Below are 8,359 nucleotides of genomic sequence, written 5' to 3' on the forward strand. Positions count from 1 at the left end.
CACCATGAAAAACACGATTGCCAACTCTACCAATTAAATGAGTTCTGCGCCGTCCATGTTGCTCGTCATAACAGCGCCCACCTGTTCGTTTTACAATACGACTAACTTTTCATTGTCCGTCAGTGACAGGCTGTAACTAAATTATTCCGAGATATGCCATCAGCCACTAATGCAGAACAATGTGCTTGCTCTGGCTCGGTCTCCGCGACTTTGTGGCTTGTATTCTCTTTTCATCCTTCCTCCCCCCCCCCCCGCCTCATCTCTCTCTCTCTCTCTCTCTCTCTCTCTCAAGAAGAAGAAATGACACAATTATTGTTGACAGATTCGTTTAATTTTCTCAGATTACAAGTTTTCATTTGATGTTAGGTCAGTAAGGAAAAAGCATCACCTTTTGAGCGTCCTTGAAGTGTGCCTGAAAATACAGCAATATATTTACACTGATACTGACACGTTTTTGTACAAACGGAAATGGAGTCAATCACAGCTTAATTTAACCGAAATAAACTCTTCGGAGTCAAAGCTTCGTTATTTTCCAAGTGACCCATGCCACTGAAATGTCGATAAAGTTCAAACTTGTTAATTTTGGACAAATTGGTTATTTTGTCTAATTACTTATATTGACTACAAAATGTCAAAAATACAGAACAGTAACCAGTAATATACATGAAGTCTAGTGATCTTTTAGATGAAAATGTAAACGATCTTTCTGCTGCAATTTCTTTCTTTCCTTTTCATGACTACGTATCAAAGAGATTGATTGTTCTTTTCCTGCACCATCTTCATAACTCCTGCACACACACACAAACACAAAAACACACGTATACACGAACAAATAATAATAATAATAATAATAATAATAATAATAATATCCATCTACAATTGACCATTCTGGCTACACAGCTAATTACAGTTTAATTCCTTGATTCTTTATATACATACAATACTTGTTTCCTCTCCTGTTTGCTTGCATAGATTTTATTGGATATCAGTCACTTTTCCCGTCCACCCATCAGTCCATTTTCATCCATTCATTCATCCAACCATCCATTCCTCACACACACACACACACACACACACACACAAACACACAGAGATATATGTATATATATATATATATATATATATATATATATATATATATATATATATATATATATACACACTCTGGGGATACAAAGAAAGTGAAGCTAAGGACATCAAGAAAGGGTATATCCTCCAGCTGTTAGAGAATAATATTGGAGACGATATTACTTGACAGAGTTAGGTAGATATGGATACAAAAAAAGGACAAGGACAGAGAAATGGCTATTTGTAAACCATGCAACAGAAACAACGACAGACATGTAAGCTGACACCGGATTATTCCACTGAATGGTCAAACATAAGTATTGTCAGCATCTAAATCACGGGTAAAACTGTCTCACGCCTAACGAAAGAACGAATACATAAATACAACCAGATATGAAACAACAATAGACGCTTGTGAAAATACCAAATCAGTGTGCCCAGTGCCTAAACCCTAGGATGACAGGAACAGGTTCCCTTTGTAACACCGTTGATCTCACGGATTACACAGATCCATACGGGAAAACGCTCCGAGCACGTGTGGATACCGTCAATGCAGTCGGAATCCTGCTGGCAACCTGAACAGTAAAGAACATATGCGATGCATTTTGTCAGCATGTGACGTTCCGAATTATTATTAATTTTAAAAATGCATTTCAGTGGCAGATATTGAAGAGATGAAGCAGGATTGCCCACTAGCATCATAAGCAGAGTTCCTCACCCCCAATTTTCAAACTGTCACTCATCCATCTCAACAAAATCCTGGTCCCGATGCTACTATAACACTTCACAGGCATAAAAGCAGCCTGTATAACATTTCAAGACCAAGCGAAAATCGCACCCACTGCGTTAGCTGATATTGAAATTTATGTTTTCCTTGTTAAGGCATCATTGCTGGTCAATTAATTTAAATTTTAATGCTCAGATACCACAAAAAATAATAATTATAATATAAATCAAACCTGGAAACATACTGTATATATATATATATATATATATATATATATATATATATATATATATATATATATATATATAATTTTTTGTATTCCGTTTCTTCTTACTACTAGACCAAGGAAACATCTGATCTTTCCACAGATGTTTTCGTCATAATGTTACCGACGTCACTTTGAGAGCAGTGAACAAATTATTTCTGCTATTCCAATGCAGTGAAATATGAAACGTATTGCTTGTGGCAAATCCAATAATTCACCTTCTAGTATAAAATAAGAAGAATTATTCCATAATATATCACTTAAACATGTAGGTAAGAAAAGATTCTTTATAGTAGATAACATACTCTACGCAAATTACATGTTTGATTCAATTAATTTCAATTGTAGTCTTGTCAGAAGAATCTTCCAGGATACGTCAAATGGACAATTATGAGAACACCTAAAGAAAACCATTATTGTTTTCATACATATAGACATAACTATATCCATCCATCCATCCACCCACCCACCCATCCATGTATACATTCAAACACACGTACCTTCATTTTGACCAATTTTGAGATAGATTTACAAAATTTCAAACACTTGGATAAAGATCAATAATTTATTATCAGATAAAGCGTTACATTTGCACAGTTGTGAGAATTTATTTGTCAACAGATTTCTTGCTGTCTGCATTCGAAATATATACATATAATGAAAACGTACAATACCTACCTTGAACTATACCATTCTGGGCACACGTGCATAGTCCATGATCACAGAGCACGTGCCAGCCACTTCCGCATTGGACAACATGAACGTCACATTCTGTGGCGGACGTGCAAGCGCGGCTATAAGCTACACGGGAAAAACAGGAAAGTATATATTATATATGAGTTATAGCTATCGTAGATAATAGTAGATAACTGTCATTACTAACCTAATCATCGACTCAGGTTCAATTTTACTCTCGAGGAAAATAAAATTCAATGAAATTGGCCGAACAACGGCTTGAATGTACAGTAGTGGATAATTTCTATCAAAATCGAAAGCACAGATATATAGAGCGAATAAAGACAAACACATTATTTAGTGTTGACTGAATCAGATTATATTTTTGTTTCACCGCCTTACAGTTAGAACGAGATGCAACAGTTCCGCTAGCGGTATCGTTGTTATGTGAAATCACCAGAAGCCATTTGAGAAAGCTTAACATTATCACTGCCACTTCCAGACAATAATAAAATCAATACACAACAAGTACCTACCCACTAAGGAACACACCAGGAGTAACACAAATGACTTCATTGCAACAAGTGTAACTCAAGCTAGACTGAAAAGAACTTTTCACTTGTAAGTGGTTTGATGGAAATCTGGTCAAATGCTAGGTCACGTTATTTCACAAACGTGCTTCATTCCCTGATAAATTGATCTTATCTTTGGAAGGTTCAAAGTAGGATCGTTTTGATTGTTACGTCTTGCGTTCTTGAACGACCACATCTAGAATATCATTCGCTACATATTTCGTGCATCATCATCATCATCATCATCTTCTTCTTCTTCTTCTTTTTAATAAGTTATAAGTTAGACTGTCTTTTAAATTCTTTACTTCGAGTGGCAAGTGACACAATGTTCTTAATTCCATCCACTAATACCCCACACTGAGTCGTCATGAATGCATTTTTAATTCAATCCACTTATACCCTACACTAAGTCACAGTGACATAGAATGGTAATTCCACCCACTTATAATCCACATGGAGTTGAAGTGACTCAATGTTTTAATTCCATCCATGTATACCTCTCACTGCAGTGATACAACATGTTATACTTATACCCCTCACTGAGTCGCATACACAGTACCCCACATAAGTCGCATCCACAGATCCCCACACTGACTGAGCAGTATTCACAGTACCCCACACTAAGTCGCATTCACAGTATCCCACAATGTGTTGCATACACAGTACCAGATACTGAGTAAACAGATGCTTGTATATTGCATTTTATTTATTGGTTAAGAAAGCTATATGTGTGAATGGTGAACGTCTAATCCACCATCAATCTGGAAAATCTAGATTTTTTAAATAAGCGTGAAAACTGAATGGGATGTAATGGAAATTGAAATACCATTCTCGAATCGATAGCAACAAAAAACTCAGAATATTCCATATGTCATATAAAAATTCAATGTGCGCATGCCTTCTTGACACTGAGATATAGTCTATATTAATCATCATCTACGTACCGAGATTAAGAACTACAGCAAGAGAAAACGATAGACGAAGCAAGCATATCTATTGAAAATGTTTGTCTACCCCTGAGCCCTGAAATATTCAATACGCTTAATATATCTCAAGGACATATCTTTAACGCAAAGAAAACAGAGAAAGACTAAGACCCTAGAGTTATGGTTATTTCAAGGAGTGTTCCAAAACAATACCAGCTTTGGAAATCGTAAACATCTTGACCTTGAGTTTGAACTTGAAATGTTATTTTGACCAATCGCCAATGGCGTAACAGTTGCAAGATTGTCCCTGATTGGCTGACAGGAGAAAGTCAACACCAAACTCAGAGTTGTAGGATCTTCAGGCCAGTTTTTACGTTCGAAACTTTTCCCCATCCACATAAAAGGGTACATTTTGTTTTCTTCTTTGTTTACTTTCTTGCTTTCATTCATTATTTCATTGTTTCTCTGTTCTTGTTTCTGTCAAGAGCATTGCTTGATCAAAGGATGTCTGTCGTCAAAAGTCGGAAATTATCTCCATCCTCATTAAGAGTAAAGTATGTTTCCTGTCTTTCTTTTCCTCCTTGCTTTGATTCATTCTTTGTTGATTCTTTCTGTCAGGTTCCCCGCATTAACAATAGATGTCCTTCGTTAAACTTCTGTCCCTTCCATAGTTCGTGGCAGGAAGGGTACTTAAGGTGTGTGAAGATTTTCGATAAGTATGCATCTAATGTATTTAGAATAAATACATAATTGAAACAGAACACTGATTTCATCCGTTATTGAAAAAAGTACTCTTCCTGCATACTATCTTTCAATCACTGACTTTGAATGATATTAAACACATCTGTATATACAGTATTTGTCCATTTAATTTAAAACTATTGGTACATATGCATACAGAAACTTACTTGCTGCTTCTTCTCGTCGGCGCCTTTGTGCCCCTATCGAGGCTTAGCCGTTCAGATTTGTTTGTAATACCTTGTGAAATCTAGGTAATGAAACAAAGCCGCGATACTCATAGTGGTATTGATATGTCCGTGAGTTGTTGATGCGCTCGATACTTTCCTGGATGTAACATCTGGACTGGTCCAGAACAGATATCAACCAAGGTAGGTACCTGACCGCAGCTCGCATAATGTTGTAATCTCGGACATAAATCCGACAGCTGTGATAATGTCTCGTTCGTGGGTGTACGATAGTAAAACCCTGTTTCAAGTCCGTCTAGTCTGTTTTTGTTTTTGAGCCTGGCCGTCTGTGGCAAAAAGAAACGCTCTGCACGCATTTTATGGTATGACGCATAGTCTCATCTGCTTTCGATGTTATGTATATCTAAAGGTAGATATTGAAGGTATAGTTTTTGTCTACCTCTACAGTTTCATGGTGGAGGGTTTGTGCATACTTGAATTTGGTCATGGTACTTGCTAGATTATTAGTTAAAGACCTCACTTTGTTTACGAATTAGTAGCTTTTTCCATTAGAAATGACCAATTTTCCAGAATATTATGTTGCGTCATAGACATTCGGTATATATAGAAGTTAGTTATAATTTACTATTAGTTGTTTTTTTTATATTGTTCCCTGAAATGAAAAATGATCTCTGACGTTTTGGACAAAAACACTATTTGGAATTACTGACAGTTCATTTAAAACTATTCTGAATTATATCAATCTGATACATCAAAACATTCAAGACTACTGGATTTCATTCGGAATATTATATACTTTAGACTTGTGAAAGAACATATATGATTATTTGGAATTGAATTCACAATACGGTAGTTGTCTTTTAAATCTTCAGTTTGTTTTCTAGAGAAATACATTATTTAATGACTTTAATATACGTGTTGATGTTGCTTATTTCTGTTACATAGTTTAAAATTCCCAGGTTCTGCATCCTCCAGTTATTTTGGCAGCCATGAATAACATATATTGTGTTAAACTCAAAACAACAACATCAAACCATATAGTCGTAACAAAAACGTGGGGCTCGTCTGGTATCTGAATTTCGATAATATATTTGAGATATATTAACAATTATCTTTTACAATTAAATTAACTTTCTTCCAGAATTGTTATCGTCCATTGTAATTTGTTTTAATCTGACACATTTAAAAAATGTTTATTGAAACCAAATAGAACTCACAATGTCATCTGATGTAGTGAACGACACACTATGTACATATCATATATTATGCAACTAATTTTTGCCTTCGAACTATTCCCTAACTGGTCTCTTAGCAGGAGTCAGAATATGATTGAACCTCCACAAAACTTCGGTGTGTTTACTGATATATATGGAACAATAAAATCGGGTCCACTTTGCTGTAAGGTGACAGAAACACATCAGGTGGTTGTTGCGCACCAAACGGCGACATTAATTGCAGATCTGCATGGGGTTGTCACACCATCCTTCAACGAGAGAGTTCGCCGCTTGGACACTGAGAATCCGGTATTTGACGCACACGCACACACACACACACACACACACACACACACACACATTGGTTAAGGCAGCAGTAAAGTTGCTTACTGTGTTTAGCTGCATTGATGCTATTACAATGTCCTTTCCATCTAGTGTTGTCTTTTACTCTTTTGCTGCCTACAATTTGGAGCCTGTTATAAAGCTAAAGGATTTCTATGTCATACTGCATTATGTTTTCTTATGCTAACGCCTACCCTAAACGTCTAGACAATCTTGTTGCAATAGTAGACTGATAATCGTTCGAGGGGAGGAGGAGGAATGTTTCATGACTGGCCTTCGATTTAGCACTTGACAATCGTTCGGAGTGAGGAAGGGGAGTTTCATGATTTGCCTTCAATCAGGCACATAGAAAAGGTGCCCTAACACTTGCCTGCTTCATTCATCCCTAGCCAGCTAACCGTGACTGGAGGAGACCTACGTCAGCAGTGGAAACACTACAGATACAAAGATGAAAATCGTTCCTCTTACCATCGGCGCATGGAATGTGCGCCCATGTTTGGACAGAAGTGATGCTGACAGACCTCAGAGGACACCTGACCTGATTTGCAGGGAGCTAGCCAGATATAACATCTAGACTGCATTCTTGAGTGAATCCCGCATTGAAGGAGAGTGCAAACAGTATTTGTTAACAAGCTAGCTGGGCTTCCAAAGGGTGTGAAAGGGGCGCTGGCTACACCTTCTTTTGGAGAGGAAGTGCAAGTGTAGAGAGACGTGAGGCTGGAGTAGGCTGTGTGGTGAAGACAGTATTTGTTAACAAGCTAGCTGGGCTTCCAAAGGGTGTGAATGACAGGATTATGACCATGAAACTCCCCCTGTCGAATGGAAGAAAGCATGTCACAATCATCGGTGCCTACGCTCCAAACATGGCCATTCCAGATGAAACAAAGGACAAATTGTATGAAGAACTCCTTTATATCATAACATCTGTCCCCATATCTGACAAGCTCATCATCCTTGATGACCTCAATGCAATAGTAGGCTCTGACAACATTTCCTGGAAAGGGGTCATTGGAAAGTATGGTGTCGGCCGCTGCAACAGCAATTGTCTTCTGTTGCTTCAGATCACCAACACCATCTTCCGTCTCCCCATCCGCAACATGACAACATGGATGCATCCCCGATCTAAGCACTGGCACCTCATTGACTACGTCATATTCGGGAAGAGGGACAGACAGATGTACGGATGACCACGTCCAATGTGGGATGAAGAATGTTGGACTGACCACCGTCTTGTAGTCTCCAAGCAAAACATCCGTATACAACCCAATAGATGCCACAAGGCAAGAAGATTCCCAAAAGGCTGAATATCGCCAAGCTGAAGAACTCGAACTCCCATACGACCTTTGTTCACAATTTAAAAACCGTCTACAATCTACCCATCTGGACACTCAGAATGTAGAGGCAGCCTGGGTGACCCTTAGAGAGCTGTTCTACAACACCGCTACAGAGAGCTTAGGGCTTTCCCCCAGAAAGCACAAGGACTGGTTTGAAGAGAAAACATCAGGAAGCTGTTGGATGAAATACATCGCATCCACGAAGCATATCTAAATGATCCAAAGTCCACTTCTAAGAAAGATGCCTTCAATAATATCCGTAGGACTGTTCAACAGAAATTCTGGCAGATGCAGGACTCCTGCCTGAGTA

At 37.9% G+C, this 8,359-nt stretch overlaps 1 long non-coding RNA gene across 1 annotated transcript; it reads right to left on the reverse strand.

Moving 5' to 3' along the window:
- Positions 1-309: 309 nt before the first annotated feature.
- Positions 310-3,408, reverse strand: LOC149783562 (uncharacterized). The gene is made up of 4 exons (XR_016414032.1): positions 3,272-3,408; positions 2,739-2,861; positions 1,493-1,643; positions 310-412 (listed from the first exon to the last, which is right to left on the reverse strand). It is a non-coding gene; the product is annotated as an uncharacterized LOC149783562 (long non-coding RNA).
- Between the last annotated feature and the right edge of the window lie 4,951 nt (positions 3,409-8,359).

The sequence above is a fragment of the Sinohyriopsis cumingii genome, chromosome 14 (assembly GCF_028554795.1).
Source record: "Sinohyriopsis cumingii isolate HCF-2022 chromosome 14, ASM2855479v2, whole genome shotgun sequence".
NCBI lineage: Eukaryota > Metazoa > Mollusca > Bivalvia > Unionida > Unionidae > Sinohyriopsis > Sinohyriopsis cumingii.